Source organism: Gopherus flavomarginatus, chromosome 2, assembly GCF_025201925.1.
Source record: "Gopherus flavomarginatus isolate rGopFla2 chromosome 2, rGopFla2.mat.asm, whole genome shotgun sequence".
NCBI lineage: Eukaryota > Metazoa > Chordata > Testudines > Testudinidae > Gopherus > Gopherus flavomarginatus.
In genome coordinates this window covers 94,272,652-94,287,946 of record NC_066618.1, presented here as the reverse complement: position 1 = coordinate 94,287,946, position 15,295 = coordinate 94,272,652, and the positions used below count along the sequence as shown (strand labels likewise).

General features: G+C 40.2%; 1 long non-coding RNA gene across 2 annotated transcripts in view; it reads right to left on the bottom strand.

The window, feature by feature from the left end:
• Nucleotides 1-373: 373 nt before the first annotated feature.
• LOC127043772 (uncharacterized) overlaps nucleotides 374-15,295 on the bottom strand; it is a 67,355-nt gene continuing 52,433 nt past the window's right edge. Inside the window, exons 3-4 of one of the 2 annotated variants that reach the window (XR_007772323.1) lie at nucleotides 2,564-2,689; nucleotides 374-1,353 (exon numbers count right to left, since the gene is read on the bottom strand). This is a non-coding gene — a long non-coding RNA (uncharacterized LOC127043772). The remainder of the gene's footprint in view (nucleotides 1,354-2,563; nucleotides 2,690-15,295) is intronic. The other variant, XR_007772324.1, reaches the window with a different exon arrangement.

Genomic DNA, 15,295 nt, shown 5'->3' with positions numbered 1-15,295 from the left:
CTTTTTGGGCCACAGCAATGAAAAACAAACTAATCTAAGGGAAAAGAGAATTAGTAGTAAATTTTGTGAAATTACTTCCATTGCCATATTTGATGTACTGACCATAGAAGTCATTCAACCTTCAGATGCAAACAGCAAGAGGGAGCTTTAGCTAAAGAATCTCCATTCACTGGAAATAGATACAGTCTTTTACTTTATGTCCTTGTTGCAGATCTTTATCTGCCGAGAGATGAGACCATTACATACTTCCAACTTCAAACAAACTACCCCATTCAAAGTGCACAAAGAGACATTCCAGCATGGTGTGTAGGTATATTATTATTTATTATTTGTATTACCATAGAATCTAAGAGCTCTACTCAAGGACCAGTGGCAGTGGACTATCAAAACACCTGTTAGGCATTATATAAATCCATCCCTCATTTGATTTCAAGGCTAAGGACTTTCAGATAGATCAAGCATTAAAGCTGATACTTGGGATCTAAAGGAAACCGCCATTAATTTATATAATATAAAATAATATTAGTTCTACAAAATAAATATTGCTTATGTTCCATTTGCAGGGTTTCCCTACTGGAGGTTGTGATCATTACAACCTCTGAAGCGCTTGGGCAGGTACTGTCTCTAGGATAAAAATCACAGAGCAAGCCTTGATTCTTAGTTGCCTAATATTGTCAATAGTCTATTGTTTTCTTTAACATCCAGTTATGTGTTCAAAATATATTTCTGGTGTAGGATACCCCTAAAACTAAAAGGTAGATGCTCCAAGGATCCTTATTTTAGTATCACAACTACAAACCCTGAATTCCTACTCCACAAAATGGGCAAAATTCTGCAGTCCACCGTTGAACTGGCTAAAGTCCAGAGATTTTGACTTTATATAAAAAGCTCAGTAATAGACTTTTAACCCTCTGAATCCACTTGCTCCTCACCAACATGAGGTAAATAAAGAGTTTTATCAATGGGGAGAAGGAGTGGAATGCCTTTTATAGTTAAACAATAGACCATTGTGAATTGCTGTTGACTTTTTGTTATACCACCAATGCATTAGAGTTAGCTTGGTGCAGATTTATCTTTGCAGGATAACTTCACGGCCCATTTTTAGTTTTCTGCCACTTTCTCCCTGCTTCTGCTTCTGTAGAAACTCTGTTCCCTTCCTCACCTCCCTTATCCTGTTTTAGTCATGCATGTCATGCAGCTTCCTACTAACTTTCCCTCACTGACTGTTCTCGCTGAATCCTGCTTGAAAGTGGTCCTGTTGCTGTCACTGTATTTTCTGCAGATCTGTGCTTCTCCAGCTGGTTAATTCCAATCCTTATGGAACTTTATGTTTTAAACATTCCTCCCATGGTGCTGTTAAAACAAACATCTCCAAAAGTTAGAGCTGATTGGAAAATGTTGACCAAAACAAATTTTACAGAAAATGAACATTTTCAATCACTTTATTAAATTTTTACTATTTTTGACCCACAAAATAGAATCAGAAATCTGATGAAAAATACAAACAAATCTCATTTTTCCTGATTTTTCTTACCATCTCTACCTAAAAACTTCCACCTATTGTCTGAAAAGATTTCATATGTGCACTTATTACATTTACAATACACAATTTTTAGCTAGATTCACACCTCAATACCAATTCATATTTGTCTGAACGGTTGGCTATATTCTATTCTGGGTATAGAATTTTTTTCCAGTGTTAATTATGTGAACTCACTGCTTGTAAGCATGTGAATGACAAACCAGCAAACCCCTGGTTAGCTAGGCATGGCATCACAGACTCTCCTTTAGCACCCCCTGCTGACAGCTATTCCTTCCTGCAGTGGTTGTTCTACCTTGGCCTCTCTTAGGCCTTTCCCACAGCCTCTTCCCAGGCTCCCAGTGTATCATCTCCACTCCCTCTAAGCCTCCTCTACTGTTTCACTGCAGGGGTACTTCACTCTTTCTGCCATACAATTGGTTCTGCTGAGAGAAGATCGCTTTGCTCATCTGATAGGGTAGTCCCTGATTAAGCTGTAGTCATCCTGCTCCCTGCAGGACCCTCCACCAGCAAAGAAAATCCTGGATGGAGGATTTACTTTCTGCTGCTCCTTCCCAACTACCTTGTGCTCCCTATTGCATGCATGCCTTCCTTCACTGGGTCTCTGTCTGCAACTCAGCTCCCTGACTCCAAACAGGCCTTTCTCACTGAGTGAGAAGCACAGATTTGCTCTCCTTCCTGGTCAGGGCCTTACTTTTCTTTTCTTTTTTTAAAATGGCAAAGCAGACTTAACTGACTGATCTATAGCTGCCATCAAGTATAATAGTTCTTCACCATGTGCTATCAAATTGTGCACCTCCAACAAAAGATTGCGATCCCCATGCTAGTCATATTTCACCATTAAAAGTTCATTAAAAATTGCATGAATATGGTCCATTGACAGATTGCTAATATACAAATATTTTTCCACTGCCCTTTCTATAATTTTCTTTGCACATCACAATCAGGGGGAAAAGATCAAACAATTTATCACCTCTATCATCATTTCAATAAACCTTTATTTCACTACTAGTATATCATCACCTATTCTTTCTGCAGTGTTTATCATCTTCTTTAGAGAGTGAGGCTTTGTCCACAGTTCCCCTTTTCCTGTGCTGATTTTCTCTTCTTTCTCCTCCTGGCGTTTTGAAAGTCTCCTTTCAGCTTCTGCTTAAGATATGTTATTAACCATTTTTGTCTTTTGTATCTCCTTAACTTGTCTTGGTGCAACACAAATTCTTATATGCCAGACTATGATTACCACCCCAGTTACTACACTTGACCTCTGCCTCTTCTATGCAATTGTCACAGGAATGTTCTCCTGCACATTTACCACATCTCATTTTCAGTTAGTACATGGCCATAATGTTAGCACTATAACACCTTGGGGGAAGGGGGATGTAGGTTTTAAATCCAAATGTAACGGGTTGGGATACAGAAACCCCCTTGGGAGCTGCCGCCCAATGTGCCAAGAGTACTTCTGCCCCTGCTTTCCCTGTCTTGCTGAGCCAGACCCACCCGTCTGCTCCAGCACAGACCCAGGGTTTGAATTACTCACCCCAAAGCTGCAGGCTTGACTGAAAGCAGCTCACAGAAGTGTTCCTGTTTTTAACACTCAGATGCCCAACTCCCAATGGAGGCTAAACCCAAATAAATCTGTTTTCCCCTGTATAAAGCTTATACAAGGTAAACTCATAATTGTTCGCCCTTTATAACACTGATAGAGAGATATGCACAGCTGTTTGCTCCCCCAGGTATTAATACTCTGAGTTAATTAACAATTAAAAAGTGATTTTATTAAATACAGAAAGTAGGACTTAAGTGGTTCCAAGTAGTAACATATAGAACAAAGTAAGTCACCAAGCAAAATTAAATAAAACACGCAAATCTATGTCTAATCAAACTGAATACAGATAATCTCACCCTTAGACGGGGCCGGCTCCAGCATTTTTGCTGCCCCAAGTGGCAAGAAAAAAAAAAAAAAGCTGCAATCTGTGGCTGCTCTGCTGTGCCACTTCATTCTTCAGTGCAATTTGGTGGCTGCTCCTTCCCTCTGAGAGGAACTGAGGGACCCGCTGCCAAAGACCCGGACATGCCGCCCCCTTCCATGGGCCGCCCCAAGCACCAGCTTGCTGTGCTGGTGCCTGGAGCCAGCCATTCCCTTAGAGATGCATCAGTAAGTTTTTTCCTCAAACTGGACACCTTCCAGGCCTGGGCACAATTCTTTCCCCTGGTACAGCTCTTGTTCCAGCTCAGGTGGTAGCTAGGGGATTCTTCATGATGGCTCCTCCTCCTTTGTTCTGTTCTGCCCATTTATATAATCTTTTGTGTAAGGCAGGAATCCTTTGTCCCTCTCTGGGTTCCCACCCCTCCTTCTCAATGGAAAGACACCAGGTTAAAGATGAATTTCAGTTCAGGTGACATGATCACATGTCACTAGAAGACTTCATTGCCCACTTGCCAGCACACACTTCCAGGTAAAACAGAGCCATCTGCAGTCAACTGTCCTGGTTGATGGGAGTCATCAAAATTCCATACCACCATTAATGGCCCACACTTCGCATCATTACAATAGACCCTCAGAGTTATATTTCTAGTTTCAGATACAAGAGTGGTACATTTATACAAATAGGATGATCACACTCAGTAGATTACAAGCTTGGTAATAATACTTTACAAGAGACCTCTTGCATAAAAGCATATTCCAGTTACATTATATTCACTCATTAGCATATATTTATAAAATCATATAAAGCTGCAACGTCACACCAGGTATTAATTTCTCAGCTGAAATCCCTCCCTAAATGTAATCAGCACTGCTGTTGATGGTTTGCTTTCTCCTCCTCCTTTACTGATTAGTCACTTACTTACTTACTAACACTTCATATTTTCCTGTGCTTTTTTGTTATCTGATCATTGGTCAGTTCTATTGGCACTTCATATATAACCCCCTTTGTTTCACTCAAATATTTTGGTCGCTGCAATTTAGTTTAACTTTCCCAGCGCCACTTGGTTTTTAGCTGTTTATCAGCCTTGCTCTTTGATGTTACGTTCAACTAGAACATCCCCATCTGACCACCTCCTGGCTCTTAGTATATCCCAAGGTGAACATCACCTCATCTTATTTCTTTGGCTAGGGATCTTACAATTGTAACATTTTCATTTATTTTCTTCCTCCACTTTGCGTTTTTGGCTGATATCATCATCTGATTCTGCCTCTACTCTTTTCTTTCTCCTCTCCCTACTTTGTATCCATGCTCCCTCTCCAATAGACTCTTCTTCAGTTTCTAGAGTGACTTCATTTGGGGTCAGAAAATTTTCCCTCTCACCTCTCCAGGCAAACCCAGCCCAGTCCAGGGCCTAATTGAGCCAGGTTCAGCCCTTCTAACTTCTCCCTCCAGGCTTTACATCTAATGCAGGTGTACTAGTGGGTCAAAGCCGACGGCACTAACAGGTTCTCATTAACTCCATCACACTGCTGTAAAGAGGAACATATTCTCTCTCCCCAAAGCCCAGAATCTGATTCTATTAGTGATAATGGCAGTCATGCACACCCACACCCTTAAATACTAATAAAAAATCTTAATTTGTGGTTGCAGGAAGTTTAAAATGACATTACTTCATTTTACACATTCTTGTGATCTGATTTACTGAAACTCGGACATTTACCGAAACTCAGACATTTTCCAGCAAATAGGAACTAGCTTAAAATGCATCCAATGAAGTGGGTATTCACCCACAAAAGCTCATGTTCCAATATGTCTGTTAGTCTATAAGGTGCCACAGGACTCTTTGCTGCTCTTAAAATTAGAAAGGATGAGGAAAAAACAAGGCCTAAAGTTTTAAAGATGATTTTTTTCCCTGACAGTTTAAAATAATGTTTTATTTTGCTAAAAGATGAATGAATCACATACTATTGTAACCACCCTGTAAGCAACACTGAGGGATTTTTCACCAGACTGAATATTACCCAAGAAACCTCTATCATATTCATTCTGCAAAGCCTCGGACAGCAGAACAACAGGGTTCATCAAAAATACAGCGGCAGCCTCAAATAAACAACTTCACAGAAGTGGACTACTCAGAAAAGGCCAGATCTCCTAAGCATGCTGACCACCTTCCACTTCAAGGTAAGCAGAGAGTAGTCAGCACCTTGGAAGAGGCATTCAGCACTGCATATGATTGGGCCTTACAACATTACCAATATACTATCCATAGTAATTGTTTGTTAGCTAATCTGGATTTATTCAGCACACAGGAGTGTTTTCTGGCCTTATGTAGGCTGTTAGTTCTGTCTTAATACATACTTAAATTTAAGAATTGCTAACATGTTTATAAGAGGGAATTTTGCTGAGATTTTTATTTTATTTTATTTTATTTACAGGACCATTCTCCAAAAATCAAAGTTACATCCATATTATTATCCTTACCATACAAATATTTTTTTATGTACTGTTAAGGTTGCTTTCTCAAAGGTTGTTGAAAAACAAAAACATTTTCATGAAAATTGTTAGTTTTTGTTTTAAGCATTCAAAACTCATTGGAGGTTTTAAAGCATTTGTTCTTTAATTTCATTTAATAAAATTACCTAATATAGCAAAATGTTATAGAAATGGTTTCTGAAGTCTTTCATTTAACAAAACAAGGATTTCAACAACACTTTTAAATATTCTTAAAAGCACAACAACATTTTATGAGTTTTCAACAATGGTGACAACTTTTTTGCAAAAAACCCCAAACCCACAAAAACCCTACTCTTCAAAAAAGGCCATTTTGATCAAAACTCAGTTCAGTATTTCTTTGAAATATTATCCATCACTACTCCATACACTGCACCTCAGATATTCATTATGTACACAGCAAGATGTTATCTTCTTTTAACTCTCCCTTCTTGTGTCCACTTCCCCTCTTCCCCGGGGTGTAATCACAGGACTGGAAATTATACTTATATTACCATTAGAATTAACTGAACAATTTCTGATAACTTAGTTGGTATATTTTGTCTTTCCCCTCCTGTGCATTCACTATTCACACTTGTTTACAGGCTATTTTATGCAAGTCTATTTCCTCCTCTGGATTTCTTATGTACCGCTCTTGAAGAGATTTTTTTTAAGTGTATTTCATATTCACTGTGTGATTGTCCCATAAACCGTTTAGTATTCTTTTGTTCCCTGGCTGGATAAATAGCAGTGCCTGAACAAACCGCAGGTGTTTGATTCTCTCAGAAAAAGGGTAGAGAAGCACTATAGTATACAAATGAGATACCACCTATGCAAGAGTGCTTGCGCTAAGCAGCTCTAGGGAATTTCAGGACACGTTCATAAACTTTTTCTTTTTTCCTCACAATAGAGCATTTTGTTACATGAGTGTACCTCAGATATAGAAATACCTGGGCTTCTTCCTGTCTGAGCTATAGAGAAAGTCCACAATATTTATTGGCTATTTAGCAGACTTTATATTTAATGTTTCTCTCTTCAAATTAACTATATCTGTGTAAGTGTATATGGTTCTATTTGTGAAGTGTGCAGTCACCACTTTTTGTCACACTCACTTGTTGAAGGGAGTGGTCATGTACTCTTGTGCATCTCATTTATGGGTCCCCAAACCTGTGTTTCTTGTGAAATGCTGTGCAGGATTTTATATATATATATTTTTAATAATAGACATGGGCTTCAGGATGCATAATCAGGTGTATTTCAGAAATACCTAATGGCCTCATTTTCAAAGTGAGCCTCCATTTTTTGCAGAAACCATTTTGCACCTGTAATGAGTTAAATCCACATTTAATTAATATTTAATTGGACAGTTTCCCAGCAAAGATCCACCAGCTGGACACAAATCTGCACATTAGAGCCACCTAAGATGTGCACTGCAAGGATCATTCCTGAGGGGCAAAGAGGTTATGGTCAGTGACCATGGCCTGAAACAGTACAAGAACATGGGGCTGCAGTGACGAGACACCAGAGCAGTTCAACCATCAAAAGAGCGTGGGAGAGTCGTCCTTCCACCGATCCCTTCCTGTCAAGTGCTGGATCAAGTACACACACAAGAAGAGTTATTGAACCACAGAGATGGGACTTGGCCAGCATCCTGGGTTTCAGCTACCAGCATTCCTGACACCAGTGCAACAGGATCCAGCAACCATCCAACTGGAGGGCCAGCTCCTCACAATGTAACATATTAGGTCTACAAACAGAGAAACCAGAACCACAAAAATGCTCTTTTGAGACATTGCATCTCCTAGATGCAATTCAGAGTAAATAGTTCATCAGTTCATATTATCTCACTCTTCCTGAAACTTTACTCTCCCTCCTCATTTCAATAAACAGTGCCATGAGAAAAAAGGGAAGAAAGCTTCTAGCAGATCTGTAGTGGTGAACCAAGGTTAGCAAGCAAGAAGCACAGGGGATTTAACAGAGATATTTATTGTAGCTCACTGAACATTTCCAGAAATAAGTGCTTGTGGAAGGGCGACAGCTCCCTCTTCTGGGCATTTGATGCCCTGCACAGTCTTTTTGAAAGTAAACTGAACTAAGAGCAGCAAAGAATCCTGTGGCACCTTATAGACTAACAGACGTTTTGGAGCATGAGCTTTCGTGGGTGAATTCACATTGCTTTTACAGATCCAGACTAACACGGCTACCCCTCTGATACTGAACTAAGAGCATATTCTTGTAGGTGACTCAAGGAACAGGCTATCAGTATTTGGAAAAAAAAAAAGACCAAATTAGGTGTCATTAAAGACTTCAAACTTCACTACAGAAGAGTACTGTGACTATTGTCACTTTCCCCTAATAATTCTAAGGGGGCCATTGGAGGTGTTTTTGGCCTAGACTGATAAACAGCTTTCATCCTCAAGGAAATCTAAACTCTCTCTAAACTATTCAGATAAGAAGCACCCTGAAAAGTATATGACCCCAGCAGTCTATAGATACAGAAAATCAGTGGCTGAATACTATGAACTGCATGAAAATACTAAAAGATTTGAATGGACTGTTAAAAGGCCTTCAGATTAAAGTGGATTCTCATTGTTTGCACACCTATGACAGTGAAGCTAGCATATTACAGCTGTATTTTTCTTTCATATTCTTCACAGAAAGGAGAGGGAGTTAAATTTAACACGTGCAACGCATCACACATAAAATAGAGAGGGGGAAAAGGGCAAAAGAAAGCACCAAAAAGAAAGGTAAGACATTGCATCTCCATTACACCAAATAACTTCTTTCAGCAGCTTTACAAAAACAAGGCTCCTTTCCAGATACAGGAAAAGGACATTATGGTGGGACATCTGTTTCAAGTCAGCGTTCACTGCAGATATAAAGGGTATGCCTTCCTGGGTGCTATATTCATGTGAAATATTATATTCTTTTATAATATGATCCACCCATTATCCCCTTGTCTAATGGACACTGAATGCATTCTCTCCCGCACCCTTCCATGAAATAAAAAAGGACCGAGCTGGTTCCATTCCAAAAAGATACAGAGCCTAATTCTCCTCCTTACACCGATGTCACAAGCAGCAGTAACTCCACAGAAGTCAGCAGAATGAATGGGGTATAAGTGAAAGAGAGCTTTAATGGGAGCAGAGTTAGACAAATGTTGAGCACTTTTGAAAGTCTATCTTTTAGTCTCAGAATATGAAGTATTTGTAAACCTCAGAGGAAATGAAGATTCTGAAGCAACTTTGGGATTAATATTTCATATAAACCTTTTGAAGTGAATAGGAGCTCTTATAACTAATGGCTGAAAGTTCCCATAAAACCACCTAATGTTTGAAACAATTACCTCTATAAAATAAAGTTTTAAGTTCTGAAATAAGTTCACTCGCACAGTCGTTAGCCAGGTGCAGGCGCTCAGATAAAATAAATTGTTGCCCATGCACAGCATCATCCTTCGCTACTATACTGGAGAAGAAAATGTATTTCAGTTTTCTGTTTTGTTATTGTTGGAAATATGCCTTCTGTCATGTGCAGAGTGTGCCATAGCATGCCAGCCCTGTAGCCAAGTCCTGCAAATCCACCAGGGCTTCTATGATTTCTGACCATGATTTTTAAGACCTTTTTTGAAGGACAGTCTGGTTAGCTCAGGACACATATTCAGTTGCTCACCCCACACAGGAATGACTGTAGCATAGTCACCCCATGGCACTGAGTCTACAATATGCAGTGTCCCTGTAGGGTCTGGGTTTGATTGTGAAGACATTTATTTACCTGCCATTGCCATGCTTCTGACTTAATTTTCACAAGCTGTGTTCCTCAGAAAAACCTGGTACAACCTTTCCTTGAAAATGTCCTGAATTGTGCAATGTTATGCCTCACTGCACACCAGGAGGCAAATACAGAACTGATCAATGGGTTGTTCAAAGAATTTAAGTGGATGAAAGGGATTTCCCCAGCCTATTTCTCACCTATTGTTTATAGCACTATTGTTTACAGCAGGAGTATGCTGTAATTGTAAATGTTTCCCAGGTCCTTCAACAATTATATGTTGTCACTTCCTCACTGGGAAGTGTGTGTTCCTCTCCTTTTCCCTGACCATACACATGGGAGAAGAAAACACTGAATTAATTTAATCATACCTCTGCCAGAAGCTGGTGCACAACAGTGTTTTCAGCTCAAGCCTTTCCCATGCTGCCAAAACCTGATATCTGATCTGGACTAGTAGAGGAAGCTCCTGGAACCTGATGCAAGAATGTAGTCACTCTGTAATAGGTTGCTAGATCCCTGCATCAAGCAGCAGAGTAAAATACTGGTAATTGAAGATGGCAGATGGATTCACAAGGGGTTAATGAGTCTCTAGAGCAGAGAGAATTAGGGGCTGGACAGATGCGGTTCTGCAGGGTAATGCTAAGGCAGTCCAGCACGCACAGAAAATTTAGACAGAGGTTTATAACTTGTTTGTCCAGCCTCTTCTTAAAAACCTCCAATGCTGGTGATTCCACAATCTCCATTGGAAAGCCTATTCCAATACTTGACTCATGCTGGAGGCTTGGTCAAACTATGGCCGTGCAGAAGCAGCGCCAGGGTTTTTGCCGCCCTAGGCAGCAGCGCTCCTCCTCTGAGCATTCGGCGGCAGGTGGTCCTTCTGCTCCGTGTCTTCGGGGCACTTTGGCGGCAGGTCCCAGAGCGAGTGAAGGACCTGCCTCTGAATTTCCGCTGAAGATCTGGAGCAGAAGGACCCCCCACCACCGAATTTCCACCGAGGCGGCAAAATGCTGCCCCGTAAATCCTGCCGCCCTAGGAAACCGCCTAGGGTCACCTAATGGAAGCGCCGGCCTTGTGGCCATGGCCCTTCTCTTCCTTGTCACTCTCCTACTCCAATATGTTCATCCTCTCAGGGAGAGGTATTCCATGTTGCATCATGCGATGGAGTAATATGCAGCATGAAGGAATATCCTATTGACTCCACATGAACCAAGAAGGGGTCAATGAGAGACTATGGGGTCAAACATCCCTATCCCACTAGTCCTGAAAGAGGCATAAATCCTGAAGGGAGGCTTAAAAGGGGGAAATTCCAGCTCAGTATTGGCTGTCTGTAAAAGGGAGATAACCTCCCATGCTAGCTCCTTGAGAAGAGGCTTGGCTGGGGCCTGGATCTGTTCAAAAACTGCTAGATGCCAGATCCTCTGAGGAGTAGGTAGGGCCAGCACCAGGGTTACCACCTGGCTAGTATTTGACTAGATTTTTTATTTTAATCTGCCAGGGTTTTTTTACGTAGGTTTAAAGGTTTGCATTATTGTCAGAAGACCAGATGTCCCAATTTTATAGGGACAGTCCCAATTTTTGGGTCTTTTTCTTATATAGACTCCTATTACACCCCTATCCTCCACCCCCATCCCGATTTTTTACATTTGCTGTCTGGTCATCCTAGGGATATCTGATGTTAAAAGTTTCTGTGTCCAGCTAAAGATTCTGCAGTGTTCCCACTTCCGCAGTTTAAGTGATAACAGATCAAAACTGTTGAAAATTCAGAAACTGTCTGCTCACCAACATGAAAGCACACTGCGCATGTGTGAGAAAGGGAGTTTGAGTCACACGAGAGTGAGGAGATGTGAGAGGCATAGTAAATAATGGAAGATCAGGGGATGGCGTGAGTAATCCTACTCCAACCCCCAAAATAAAAAGCTCACATCAGAAACTGCACATTGAATGACAACTGCCTAAACAAAACAGTCTACAAAGGCTGGCTCATCAAATGCCCATTGCACAATTTGTCAAGCATCTTTACGGTAACATATGATGGAATCAATACTGTTCGGAAACATTCAACTGGAAAAAAACACCAAACAATGGTTCAGAGTGCAAAACAGAACACGTGCATATCTACAGTTTTCTCACAGGGAAACAGAGTTAAAGGCGACACTGTGGCTGCAAGGGAATTGGCCTACATCTTTCATGGAGCGAAGCACAACTACAGTTTTTTGTCAATGGACTGTGGCACCAAATTAGCTACATGGCTACATGTTGATCCTGCTGTGGCAAATCAAATGAAGCAGGGAAGAACAAAAATCATAAGACTAGTTGAGAATGTGCTCAATCTGCTTTTCTGTGGAAACAGCAGTCAAAAAGCTAAAAGAAAGCAGTTCTCCCTTCGCAGTTGCTACTGATGCTTCAAATAAAGGAAGCCGGAAGTTTTGTCCATTGGCAGCTCATTTTTTTGACATTGAAAGAGAAAAACAATGTCCTTTTGGATTTTTAGAAAAGAACTAGATGAGCCATGGGAGTTGATTTCAGGAGGTGTAATTAATGCCATAAACAAGTTTGTGTTGGACCTGAGAAATGTCAGTGCTTACGGTGCCAATAACGCATCTGTGAATTATGGTAAGAATTGTTCTGTGCTTGCTAAACTGGAAGCTGTTGAACCACCGATGATCTAAGCTAACTGCAACTATCCTGTTTTAAACAATGCAGGAAAAACTTCATGAAAGCCCTCCACTCTGATGTGGAAGATTTGGTTTTGAAGATTTTCAATGAGTTTTCACGCAGTGCAAAAAAAAAGCAAAACATCTCAAATCCTGCTTTCAATTTGTGGAGCACGACTATCAGACAATGCTTTTGCATGTGCCTGCTCCCTTGTTAAGCCTCTTTACCACAGTTGAAAGGCTTCTGTAGAACTGGTAAGCTATCAAGATGGATTTCCTGGAGCTTGGGGAATTGGACAGTGATGGGCTGATTTGGAGATTCATTGGAAATCAGGAGCATGAGTTAAGTAACAAATTGACACTTTCCAAGTGCTACATTTATTTTGTGTATTCTGTCATGTCCATCATTTAGAAGTTATTCTCCATTCTTGAAAAGGATTCTATGAATGCCACAAAACTTTTCAATCTGATGATGCATGTCAGAAGCCAGTTGATTGACAAAGCAAAGGATGAGTTTTTCAGTTACCAGATGAACAGAGCTTTGCTGGACTTGCCAAGAGAAGCCCAGGAAAAGTTCAGAAATGAAGCAAAGACTATGTACAATCGAGCAGTAGCTTATCTGGAGAGATGGTTTTCTTTTGAAGTCACTTTCATTTAAGTCACTTTCATACCTAAACATCAAGAAATTGCCAGCATTTGATGACTTAATGAAGCTGCAAGACCTTTTGAAATTGAGTGCTGCTATTGTCATGGATGGGGATGATTTGTACAGGGAATTCTGTCTCTTACGCACCAGTGCCTACAGTCTTGCCAGACCTACTAATAAGTGGTGTGCATTTTTCAGGACAGTGGAAGCCCCAAACATCTTGAAAATTGTCAAGTTTTCTGTGCCTGGAGTAATGCATTCATGGAGTGAGTTTTCAGTTTGATCGAAAACCTTAGGACTGACGAGAGGAATCACTGAGGTATTGGTGTGGTCAAAAGTGAGCTTTGTATTAGATGCAATCTCAGCTATTCCTGTCTGGAATTCTACGATGTTTCCCGGTAAAAATAAGAAATGGAAAAAAATCAAACAGCAAATATAAATTCAAGAAATAGACTCAGTGGATTTTCTTTATGTATAAAGTTTCAAAATGTTCACATTCAAGTATATACAGTAGGTAAAATATAGAATCAATGCAGTTTGGGAAAGAATAATCTCAGTGAAGACGGACACAAATAAAATAGCTTGGAGAAACACAACCAACATAAGAAAATGATGTTATCAATCTTATCTATGTGTGTTATCTCTCTAAACTCTATAAGTGGCTGTTGAAAAGCCGATTGCCTTGTGGTTGGGGTTGCAGCAGGCTTGCGCTGTGTGGTGAGGGATGCCAGTTTTTTTCAAATTTCCAAGGTGGTAACCCTAGCTGGCATGGGACTTTTAATTTTCTTTGTTTCCTGTGGTTAACATGTTTTCCATTTGGACAAGGAGATTTGAGTTTGTGGCCCTCTCTGAGCCCTGCTTAAGGTTGGAGTACAACCACAGTAACCAGTGGCCGACTGCAATACATCTGTGTTGATTTGACCCTACCAGAGCCCTCATAGTAATTTGTCATAAGACTTGAAGCAACATGGTTACACGGAGGTGTTAAAGAACTGAATCATGGGCCAGATTCATCCTGCTTGATGCATTATTGTGACCTAACCCCATGTGACCTAGCCCTAACCAAATTCTGCAAAAATTAAGTTTTAACACAGTTTTTTAGCCCTCAGTTACAAAGATGTTCCTTTCACATTCAAAAGTTTAAACAAATATAATGTTTCCTTCTAAAGTCTGAACACATTCAGAAACAGAAGTGTGAATTACCTTCCCCCAACCACTAGTCTTACTGGATGTTAACTATGAAGTCCAATGATAATGCTTCAACATCATTATTTAATTGGTGAACTGATTGGAGAAAGGGGTCAGAATGAAGCTCATTGGGTGGGCACAGGGATTTTGTGGAGGGAAAAGTGTAGAGGGAAGAAGAAACCATGGTGATCCTAAAGGCGAATGTATTTTCCCACGGAATGATGCCAACTGTGACAATAACTACAAATTAAGTTACTACACAAAAGTGTCATAGTCTACCTTTAGTCTTAATCCAAAGCTCTCTATATCATTGGAAGATTTACTGGGGATCAAGGGGCAGTGTGTTGTCTTAAGTTTTTAGCTCAAACCATGGACCATAGTTTAAAATGTAGGCCTTCTTCACAAAATGTTTTTGACACCTGTGCCCTAAATTCACAAGGAAATTAAAATGCAGCACAGAGGCTGCTCAAGCAGATCAGAATTACAGGAGGTCTGTACAACAAAGAGGGCTACAAATCAAGAAAAAGAAGCAATCTGGCTAAATGGCAAAGATCAAAAGGTTCTTTGTACCGCTCAGATCTCTGAAATCCAACACTAGCAAAATAAAAAGGCAGATAAAATAAGATTTGGATTAAATAGGCCAAGAAGATATTTTAAGAGCATATAGTCAAGTCAGGAAAAGATAGTTCTTTGAATATATCACCGTGAAGATTAAGATAAGCAAAGCAGGGGAAGGTCAAAGATTCATTGTTGAGAAATAGAGACCAGTCATGGGTTGCTATAACTGGTCAGTGTTTCATACAAAGTGTACTGCTGGCTGAAATGTAATCTACATAGATCAGCCTATTTTAAAAAAGCAATAGTGTTGAAAATATTGTTTTTACTGAAAGAATTCCCTATATTGGCCACTAGTGCATGAACTTTTCATATATCATTCACAAGTGATGGCACAGAATACAGAGCTAATTTTACACTTGCGGTTTGGTTCCACTTTACTGGATTTTGTTATAATTGCTCTGGTTTGAGAATGAAGTGACTGATGAAGTGGCACATGATTCCCATGTCAACATGAAGCCTCTAC